At 35.5% G+C, this 11,623-nt stretch overlaps 1 pseudogene; it reads right to left on the bottom strand.

Moving 5' to 3' along the window:
- Positions 1-1,864: 1,864 nt before the first annotated feature.
- LOC119672500 lies at positions 1,865-11,419 on the bottom strand (annotated as a pseudogene).
- Between the last annotated feature and the right edge of the window lie 204 nt (positions 11,420-11,623).

Below are 11,623 nucleotides of genomic sequence, written 5' to 3'. Positions count from 1 at the left end.
TCGATAATTGAGTATCGTTAAGGAACCCTGTAAAGAAATATTGTCTACCCACTTGCCAATGTAGCCATAGAGAAGAAATTAACATAAAGAGGTTAATGTAGTCAGTCCATGATAATTATGACTTGAATAACGCTAAATAAATTATCTACATACAAATTAATTTCATGAAAATTTCTTATTTACATTATTTGCTAATTGTGCATCTCATATCAATAAAGTTGAAGTGGAAACAAAGGGATATAAATATTTGTTTAGAGATATATAGCGGTATGACGAAAATATGATGACTTTTAACGGTATCATACCTTAACATTTCGACTTTCTTTAAACTATAAAAAGAAGTTTCTTCAATAATACTATATTCTTTTGAGTTAAGTTACTAATTAAGTTAAGAGCTTTAATTTAAAATTTCGCAATCAATCAGATTAAATTATTTTTATTATTTTTTTTAATTTTATAAATAATTACTTTATTCGTTATCAATATAGAAAATGACTTAACAAATTTTTACCTACAGCACACTTTTCGTATATTAAATAAACATCAAAATAATAAGATTAGAAATCTTAATATTGCATGTACTTGTAGTTTATAGATAATATTTTTAAATTTCATAAGATCTTGCAAAATAGTTTTTTTTTATATAAATATCTTGCATAATTCTGAGCTTAGCGTTATCAATTTTCGCATAATAAAATTATATCCAAAACTTAATTTACCGGTTGAGGCTATGTAGTCGTTATGTATATAGTATCTCGGAAAGCAACTTCTCAAAATTGTTACCATAAAGTGACTTTTTCAGAAATTGTGATTTCTATAGAAGTTTCAGTTTTATGGCATTTGTCGGAAGTTTTAAAAGCCCTCTATATTCTTTGTGGTATATAAAATGTGATGGTTTAGCCTATTCTTCTATTTTCTCTGTGAACATTTTGACGTAATTAATATGAAACTAAAAGGTTAAAAGGTCAAGTATACCTGGTTCAGCGTTTGATTTATTTTTAATATGGATTATGTCTGAGACAAGAACAAATTTACTCATTGAGCATTAGTGATCTAAAATTCAAATAAATATATGGCGAGAACTTGTAATATTGCTTATTATTTTCAATATTATTAGATATTAAATTGTTTTTAGCTTTAAATAATGAATTTATTAATTTTGATTTTAATTTCAATTTATGAACCTTAATTAAACAAAATAAATGTTGAGAGTTCTTAAAATCTATGAAAAAGAAAGATCATTACTTTTATCAAAACTATTTATTAAATTTTTACCGAAAAATATTTTACAGTTTTATTATACCTATCACTACTAACAGTGAGACTAATTGGTTTAAATATGGATATATAGTAGTTACCATCTACATATGTTGATGGTTTACTCACAACCTCATCTGGTGTATATGGTCTTTGTAATGTATTGCCACTATATTTTTCGAAATTATTTTGACAAGTTAACTTGAAACTCACGTCAAAGGATAGGTTTCCGAGAGTTCAGATTACAAATCCGATACCATATTTACATTCATATGGTTGTTACTATTGTAAATAGAGAAAAGTTGAATTTAGTCATCTTACATTTGCGGAGTTCATATAAAAATATATGTATACAAAATTTCTATATTGATTCGTAACAATAATTGAAAAAACTTTAAGCGGAGTATTATAAATAAATAGAATTTGGGTGAATAACTGTGAGTTAACACCTTTAAAAGTTACTTGGTTTAAGATAAAAGCTATTATGAAGAAACAAAAATACCGATGTTTTACTATTCTTATCTTTTATTTAAACGAAAATATATTACAGAAATTTAACAGAAATACAGAAAAATAACAGAAATTTAATTTAAATGTATTTACAAAATTATTTTGTTTTTATTTTTTTTGATAAACTTACATTTATACCACCTTTAGCAACTAAAGGTACACCATAATTATCGATTTCAATTTCGGAAGGTTTTTCTCTTATTTTAATATCAAAATTTGTAATAATTTGAGCTAGGGCTACTTTGGCATTTAATTTACCCATGCGTTGAGCTAAAAAAATTAAAAATATATTAAAGTTTAGTACTTACATACATATAAATTTCAAAAAAAAAACTCATTACTACTTACCAATGCAATGACGAGGTCCTTCGCCGAAAGGCATATAAGCGACAGGATTGTAGTTCATATTTTCTTCTAGAAACCGTTCTGGATCATATCGCAATGGATCAGGAAAATACTCTGGATCACGATGTATACCAAATAGAGAAATAATTATTCCAGTTCCTTTTTTAATGACCATTTTTGAATTTGGTATTTGATAATCTTCTGTACACTCACGATTTAATATGGGTAATCCAGGATATTTACGTACAGTTTCTAAAAATAATTTTTATCATAATAACTACTAACTACTAATATTTTTGCTGTTAGTGAAATGTACCCATAACACACAAATCTAAGAATTTCATATCCTGTACACATTCATAACTCAGTTTGCCTTCATACTTCGCTAAGGTCTCCTCTACTTCCTTTTTAGCTTTTGCTAAGAGTTCTGGATATTGTGATAGTTCGTAAATTGTAAAAGAAACTGCAGATGCTGTTGTATCAAAACCAGCCACATAAAACAGGAACAATTGCGCGGCTATCATTTCCACAGACATGGACTTAAAAGCATCTGTGTAATAAATTCTGTTCAGTTTGTGTTTTACAACAACATTTAAAAATAATTAAATTAACCTGCTGTTGTTTCAACGGACCATTCATTATCGTCTGTACTTATCTTGCCAGTATTGCGGAGTTGTAGTAATAATTGAAGCATATCTCGACGAATAACATTATTATTTTCTCTATATTCAATAGTCTTACGTACAATTTGCTTCATTGTTTCTGGTGCTTCCTCAGTCCAACCCAACATTACAAAGAACTTTTCTAAACTGAATTTTCAATTAATTTTAAAATTTATAATCAATTGTGTACATTCCTCAGTACTTACTTTGGATATAGAAATTGGCAAGTACTTCGAAGCACAGCTTTTAATGTCGGTTCATTGGCTTTATGGCTTACACTAAGGAACAAATTATTCGGGTCTTCAAAACTATTTGTCTCTAAACCAAATATAACTGAAGCAATTATATCAACAGCATAGCTATAAAAAAACTATTGTTGTTAGTTTCTCACAAAAATTAAATAAAATCTTACGTTGAAAAAATTTCTTTTAACTCCACTTCAGCAGATCCATTATCAGGTAAAGTGTTGTTCAAATGATTAATCATTCTATATGATGTTTCTTCTATGGTACTTGTTCAATAAGGCGTTTCTTATTGAAACTGAATCGACACTTGAATCGATTCAGTGTTGCTTATGATTAGGAATCTGGCACTTGAACCAGTTCCTATTGCAAGGTCTGAATTTGGCACTTAAACCAACTTCAGGTGGATTCAAACAATAACAATATTTTTTGAGCAACTAGGCACTTGAACCTATTTGCAATTGAGTTTTAATAAGCACTTGAACTAATTAAAACGCAAGGGCTGTTCTGTATTGAATGAATGAATTTATTACAAAATATTGTGTTTTTATACAAAATGCTTAACACTAAGCTTATGGTAAAAGAGCAAATGCACCTAGTTCCCACGATTTGTTATCCGATGGACTTTGAACATTCAAGGCCAAGGGCACTCGTGGAAAATATGTGCATTTCCTATGCTTATACAATTAGATGCAGTCAGCAAGCTGGTATATGTATTTTGCCATATACCAACTTGCTTCACAAATTTGGTGACTTAAATGTGTTATCACTTGTGCCATGCGCCAACTCATATTGCACCTGTGGGAACAACAGAATTGTCGCAGCGGCTTGCCTATTGCTGCAACTCACAACGAACACACGATCAAAGAAAACGAACATGATGCCTATCAACCTTGCACAGTGGCGTGTGAAGATCATCATGTTACGTCTGGCACGCTGATAGCGTGCGAATATTTAGTTGTGAGAGCCAGCAACATTGCTAAAATATTTGATAACACAATTAAACCCAACAACCAAAACAACATAAGACACTAATTTAAAATACTTATTTATACATATACTGAATACAATAATACAAATAATACAAATATTAATACAAATACAATGCAAATAATTATTTTAATTGATATTTATTTATACTAAAAATTAATATAAGCTTAACATTTATGTCCAAATTGGACATTCTGCCCCCGTTGACGCCAGTCAATCCTCTTCTGCTACTTCGACCTTGGACATTGCATGTTGCTGTTGAGTTTTGCTCGTTTTCTAGGCTGTTCTTCATCACATCTATCAAGTTGCATCATGGGGGTTGAACAATCTTCCGACAATAATGGTGCTAGCCGATGTATTGGACGCTTCCAAATCCCGTTTTTCGTTTTGACATCTACAACTCTGATTCTTCCATCATTACCGGAATAGCATTTGATGATTCTGCCCAGAGGCCATTGAAGCGGAGAAGCGTTGTTTTCTTGAATGATTACCAGCATTCCTTCTTTGACGTCAGGTGATTGGTCCTTCCATTTAGTGCGACACTGTAGCTCATTAAGATACTCCTTTGACCATCTTGACCAGAACTCGTTTTTTAGATGATTCACCAGCTTCCACCTGGTTAAAAGCGATTGTTTGGTTGTAGTTTCTGACCTACTTGGAAGGGCTGTTAGCGGTTCTCCTATTAAGAAGTGTCCTGGTGTGAGGGCAGCCGGGTCATTTGGATCTGATGACAACGGTGTTATTGGTCTGGAGTTTAGCATACTTTCAATTTGGGTTACCACTGTTTCCAATTCCTCGTAAGTGAGTGACACGTTGCCAATAGTTCGCACCAATAGATATTTAGCTGATTTGACAGCAGCTTCCCATAATCCTCCGAAATGTGGTGCTCTCGGAGGTATAAAATGAAAAGCAATTCCTTGAGCTGAACAGGATCTTATTATGTTGTTTTTAGCATTTGTGCTGTGAATGCTTTCAGCTAACTCGTTCATTTGATTTTTAGCGCCCACAAAATTAGTCGCGTTGTCACAATATAAGTTCTGACATCGACCTCTTCTTGACGTAAACCGGTTCAAAGCGCCTAAGAATGCATCTGTGGTGAGATCACTAACAACTTCCAAATGTACTGCCTTCGTGGAGAAGCAGCAAAACACTGCGATGTACGCTTTGCATGGTCTTTTGCCTCTAATTTTGTGGTGTATCCATATGGGACCACAGAAGTCCACACCTGCGTTGAAAAAAGGTCTTTGAGCTTGGACTCTGTCAGCTGGTAGATTGCCCATGATTTGTTTGAACATGTGTGGGCGTACTCGAGTGCATTGTACACAATGTTGCACAATGGATCGAGCCATAATCTTGCCTTTTATTGGCCAAAATCGCTGCCTGCACTGGGCTAATAATGTTTGCGGTCCGCAGTGAAGTCCCTTCTCATGTAAATGTTTCATTATGAGCTTAGCTATTGGATCGTTATATGGCAGCAGCATGGGGTGTTTGGCATCGTAGGTAAGATGTGTTGACGTCAATCGACCTCCAACCCCGATGACGCCACTATCATCGATAAATGGAGAAAGTCCGTGGAGACTACTGCTTCCCTTTAGATCCCTTTTCTTTAAGAGTTGATGTCGTTCTTCATTGAAATCACTTAGCTGTATGGCTTTTATAATTATGAGTAATGACTCATCCAGTTCTAATGGTGTCAAATTGATGTCGTTGTGCTTGCTCTTATTACGTAACCCTTTGATGAATCTCAACACATAGCCAAGAATTCGTTGCAACCTTATGAATGAGTTTCCATGCCTTATCGTATAAATCATTTTGATTAGTTCATCATCATGTGAAATTGTAAGCACATGTACCTTCCTTTTGACTTCCGCTTGTATATGGTCGGATGTTATCAATTCCTGACGGAATGGTTGGGGCCAGCATTCTTGATTTCCATGAAGGAAAAGTGGCCCATAAAACCACATTGCATTCTTCTGAATGTAAATTGGATCTACACCTCTGGATAATAAATCAGCTGGGTTTTGTTTAGTATTGACATGCCTCCACTGTTCCTTTAGTGTTAATTGCTGAATCTTACTGATACGATGAGCAACGAAAGTTTGGAATGTTGATGGTTCTGAATTGATCCAATGCAATGTTATCTCAGAATCAGTCCACATATATATCGGATGATGTTCATATTCCAAATCCTTTTTTACCTTTACTACCAATTGTGCTCCTAATAAAGCCGCACATAACTCAAGTCTTGGTATTGTCTGCGTTTTTAATGGAGCGACGCGTGATTTTGAACAAAGTAACTGAACTGAGATAGTTCGATCAGTCATTTCGGCTCTGATGTAAATGGCAGCTCCATAGGCCCTTTCGGAGGCATCAGTAAATACATGAATCTGAGTATTCCTTGGTTGTTTATGATGAAATATATGTCGTGGAATCTTTACATTGTTTATTTCACATAAGCTCTGACGAAAATGGGTCCATTGAGTATGCATTTCAGCAGGCAGAGCTTCATCCCACGAAAGTTTTAACTGCCACAATTTTTGAACAAATATTTTCGCCTTCACTACTACGGGAGCCATTAATCCAAGTGGATCGAAAATGTGCGCCAACTCAGAACTTACGGTCCTCTTTGTTATTTTGCTGTGTGTAGGTCCGTTAGTTTTTATTGAAAACTGATCAGATTTTGGTAGCCAGATAAGGCCTAGAGTTTTTACTGTCTTATGTGACTCACTGCTGACATCGAGATCAACTTCTTGATCTTCTGGAGCGAGTCCTTGAAGTAATTGGGCATTATTTGCGCACCACTTGCGAGGTTTGAAACCAGCTGTCGCCAATATTTTAATAAGTTGATCCTTTGTTGCAATTGCCTCCGTGAGACTGTCTGAGCCACTTAAACCGTCATCGACATAAAAATTCTTGCTGAGTGTAGCGGAACCAAGCGGAAATTTAACGGCATGCTCTCTGGCCAGGGTTTGTAGACACTTAGTTGCCAGATACGGCGCTGCTCTTGTGCCATACGTTACCGTTTTTAATTTGTAATAGCACAAGTTTTCTTCTGGTGACTCTCGCCAGATAATGATTTGAAGATATTCATCTCGTGGATCAATTAGTATCTGCCGATACATCTTTTCAATATCTGTTGTAAAAACGAAGCGTGGTTTCCTGAAACGCAGTAAAATGGATGAGAGTTCGTTCTGCACGACTGGACCATTATGCATGATATCATTGAGTGAGACTCCGGTTGATGTTCTTGCAGATGCATCAAACACCACTCGAAGCTTTGTTGTAGTACTATCTGCCTTGATTACACAATGATGTGGCAAAATGTAATGTGGATGCATTATATCATCCTGATTGATTTTTTCCATGTGGCCGAGATGTTCGTACTCTCGCATGAAGTCAACGTACATCTTCTTTAGTTCAGAATTCTTCAACAGCCGACGTTCAAGACTAAAAAATCGATTCATCGACATCTGCATGGATTCACCAAGAACAGTTGTATCCTCCTTAAATGGTAGTTTCACGACAAATCGCCCTTCATGATTGTGGTGAGTATTTTGAGCAAAAGATTCTTCACATTTCTTTTCTGCATCAGTGAATTTGTCATCCGTTTGATTGATTTCCTCCAATTGCCAGAATTTAGTAAGTATATTATCCAATGCTTCGTCGTCAGCTTCGCTGCACATGCCACAGGTAAGTAACTTTTGATTACCGTTGCTAACTTTGCCACTGCATATCCATCCGAAAACCGTGTTCTGAAGTGCAGGTAGACCCTCACCTATTTTGATTTGACCAATCGATAAAAAGCTGTGATAGAATTCTGCTCCAATTAATAAGTCAATTTGATTTGGATTCGCGAAGTCTGGATCAGCCAATTTTATATTCTGAGGAATTGACCAACCAGAAGTGTCCAGACACTGTGTTGGTTGGGCTGAGATAATTCGAGGCATCACGAATGCGTTGATATTTACATTGAAATCATTAATTCGAGACTGAATTTTTGTTGTCACACTGTATTTTGTGTCCCTTTTGCTTCTACCAATTCCTTCTATCCATAACGGTGATGAGTGTAACTGCAATTTTAATTTTCTTGCCAGTTTTTCTGTGATTAAGTTTATTTGTGATCCAGAATCGAGTATTGCTCTGCACTCGATGAAATCACCATCAAACGTAGCTATTTTCATATTAACTGTACTAAGAAGAACGTATCCCTTATTTTGTGTTAATGCTGTGATTACAGTAGAAGGTTGATGACCGGGTTTCTCAACCAATGAATCTGATTTGACATTGATCGATTTGTGTGTTGTCTTGGAAGACTCTGATAAGTGCAACAACGAATTGTGGTTCTTGCTGCACTTGTTGCACCGGGAACTTTTGCATTCTGCTGCCCTATGGCCTGTACGTAAGCAGTTCAAGCACAGTCTAAGTTTTTGTACTGTCTTGATACGACCTTGTGGTGTTGATTGCAAGAATGTTTTGCAATAATATATCGGATGTGATCCATTATTACAGATCTTACAGGTTGATATATTTGTCTTTCCCATAGTTGTGGCAAGGGTTTTTGCTAAGCATGGCTTCTCCCTATGGCCAATCGCCTCTAAGGACTGGAATCGTGATTCCAGGAAGATCATGAACTCCTTAATCGACTGAATCTCTCTTGGATGAGTCAGCGACTGTTCATACAAAATGCGAGTCTGCTTATCTAGTTTGAGGAGCAAACTATGAAGCAGTAGCGGGGACCATGAATCAGTTTCGAGTCCCACATTCTTCAGTGCCAGCAATCCTTCGAAAGTAACATCATGGAGTGTCCTTATTTCTGTCGCTGAAGGATTGGTTGATATTATTGGTTGATTTAGAATTCTTTGAATGATTGTTGCTACAATAATTCTTTTGTTGTGATATCGTTCTTGTAGCAAATTCCATGCCGTTTGATAATTCTCGTTGGTTATTGACAGGTGTCGGACTAAACCTTCTGCTTCTCCTGTTAAACTACCTTTGAGATACCACATTTTTTGAGCGTTAGAAAGCTGCTGCTTGTGAATCATTTCGGTGAACAAATCATAGAATTGACACCACTTCAAATAATCGCCATCGAATTTTGGTATTGTTACCTTAGGCAGTGATATCCCAGCGCTGTCTGGTTTACTGATTCCTTGTTGTAATTGTTCATTATTTGCTTTCATTGAAGCTAACGAAATTAAAGTTGACTGAACCAATTCTTCTATTTCGAGATACTCATCGAGGTTATATCCCACTGTAGTCGGATTGTTGGTGTACTCCCAAATTTCAAAATTAATGGATTCAATCTCATTCCATAGCTTCTCAATTCTTCCCATATTCACTTCATAAAAGGATTTCATCTGAACGCCTGTTTGACGATTGATGCCTGCTATGAGTCGCTTCAGTGATACACAAATTGCACCTTGCTTGTGTATCATTCGTGTTATACTTGTGCTATATTGTCCTTCCCTCGGTGACGGCATCGGTTGACGTGCTGTCGTTGCTGACTCCTTTGAGGAAGGTGTTGGAGGTATTTTGGTTGACAATTCATTTTCGAAAATCTGCTCATATTTTTCAAATAATCCCTTGATTTCCTGAAAGTAGTTGTTGGTAAAATATGAAACGCTCGTATCCAAATCTGGCAAATTCCTGATTTGTGTGTCGTTATGATCAAATTGTTCCCATAATTCGTTGAGTCGCCTAATACGCTCTTCATAGTAGCGAGGGGATGTCTTCCTCTCTTTTGAGTCCTTTTTGAAGTTAGTGATCAGTTGTTGGATTTGTTTTCCCAATTCTGATTGTTTGGCAATCAATTCTGCCATGACTTCCATGGTTGTAAATACAGCAATAATACCCTTCTGAGCAGATTCACTGGATTGATGATAACGTGGTCCTTCGAGCAGGTTCACTGGATTGATGAAAACGTGATCCTTACTGAGCAGGTTCACTGGATTGATGAAAACGTGATCCTTACGGTGAATCACGTCGGGGTCACCAAAAATGTTCAATAAGGCGTTTCTTATTGAAACTGAATCGACACTTGAATCGATTCAGTGTTGCTTATGATTAGGAATCTGGCACTTGAACCAGTTCCTATTGCAAGGTCTGAATTTGGCACTTAAACCAACTTCAGGTGGATTCAAACAATAACAATATTTTTTGAGCAACTAGGCACTTGAACCTATTTGCAATTGAGTTTTAATAAGCACTTGAACTAATTAAAACGCAAGGGCTGTTCTGTATTGAATGAATGAATTTATTACAAAATATTGTGTTTTTATACAAAATGCTTAACACTAAGCTTATGGTAAAAGAGCAAATGCACCTAGTTCCCACGATTTGTTATCCGATGGACTTTGAACATTCAAGGCCAAGGGCACTCGTGGAAAATATGTGCATTTCCTATGCTTATACAATTAGATGCAGTCAGCAAGCTGGTATATGTATTTTGCCATATACCAACTTGCTTCACAAATTTGGTGACTTAAATGTGTTATCACTTGTGCCATGCGCCAACTCATATTGCACCTGTGGGAACAACAGAATTGTCGCAGCGGCTTGCCTATTGCTGCAACTCACACGATCAAAGAAAACGAACATGATGCCTATCAACCTTGCACAGTGGCGTGTGAAGATCATCATGTTACGTCTGGCATGCTGATAGCGTGCGAATATTTAGTTGTGAGAGCCAGCAACATTGCTAAAATATTTGATAACACAATTAAACCCAATAACCAAAACAACATAAGACACTAATTTAAAATACTTATTTATACATATACTGAATACAATAATACAAATAATACAAATATTAATACAAATACAATGCAAATAATTATTTTAATTGATATTTATTTATACTAAAAATTAATATAAGCTTAACATTTATGTCCAAATTGGACAGTACTAAACATGCCTTTTAGTTTTCCTGAAGTGAAAGAAGGTGCTAATTTTGTACGTAAAGTTTTCCATTTTGATCCATTTAAGGCAAACAAATTCGCTGACATGGGATCCTTCTCTTCATTCACATAAATGCCACGATCGTGAAAACTATTGAAGTCCTTAGTCATTACATCACGTGCTAATTGTGCATCTCGTACAAGTAAGGCTGGGCGAGTTAATAAATATATTCCTACATATAACCTTTTCCTTTGAACTTATGTAAGCGTCATATAACGCCATCCCAAAAGAACGTTGGCGTTTAGCAACAGAATGCAACACGCCTAATGGGGTTTTTGCCTCAATGTAGGGAAATCCTTTACGTTGCCAATGTGTATAATTCCATCTGAGGTAGACAACTAATAGAGTTGACGCGGCAAATAACAATAAAAGCAGCATTTTAAAAAGTCTCTAACAATTTAACATAAAGTAAACACGAGTTCCAAACACTTCGCCTGATTGTTAGATACTAAAACAATATTCATTGATATACCCCAGTAATACTGTACGTATTTATAATAGTTGTCAGTACTGATAACACTTCAATATAATCTGCTTGGGACTTCACTTGATCATTTATAAAGCTGAATTGTATATTTATTTTTATCGCCATTGACAATGACTTAACGGTTTTTGTTTATAGTAAGAAGTGTTTATAGAGTGTGAGGTTGCAACTAGCTT

The sequence above is a fragment of the Teleopsis dalmanni genome, chromosome 1 (genome assembly GCF_002237135.1).
Source record: "Teleopsis dalmanni isolate 2A chromosome 1, ASM223713v2, whole genome shotgun sequence".
Lineage (NCBI taxonomy): Eukaryota > Metazoa > Arthropoda > Insecta > Diptera > Diopsidae > Teleopsis > Teleopsis dalmanni.
Note: the sequence above shows the minus strand (reverse complement) of the source record. Positions and strands in the feature narration are given on the sequence as shown.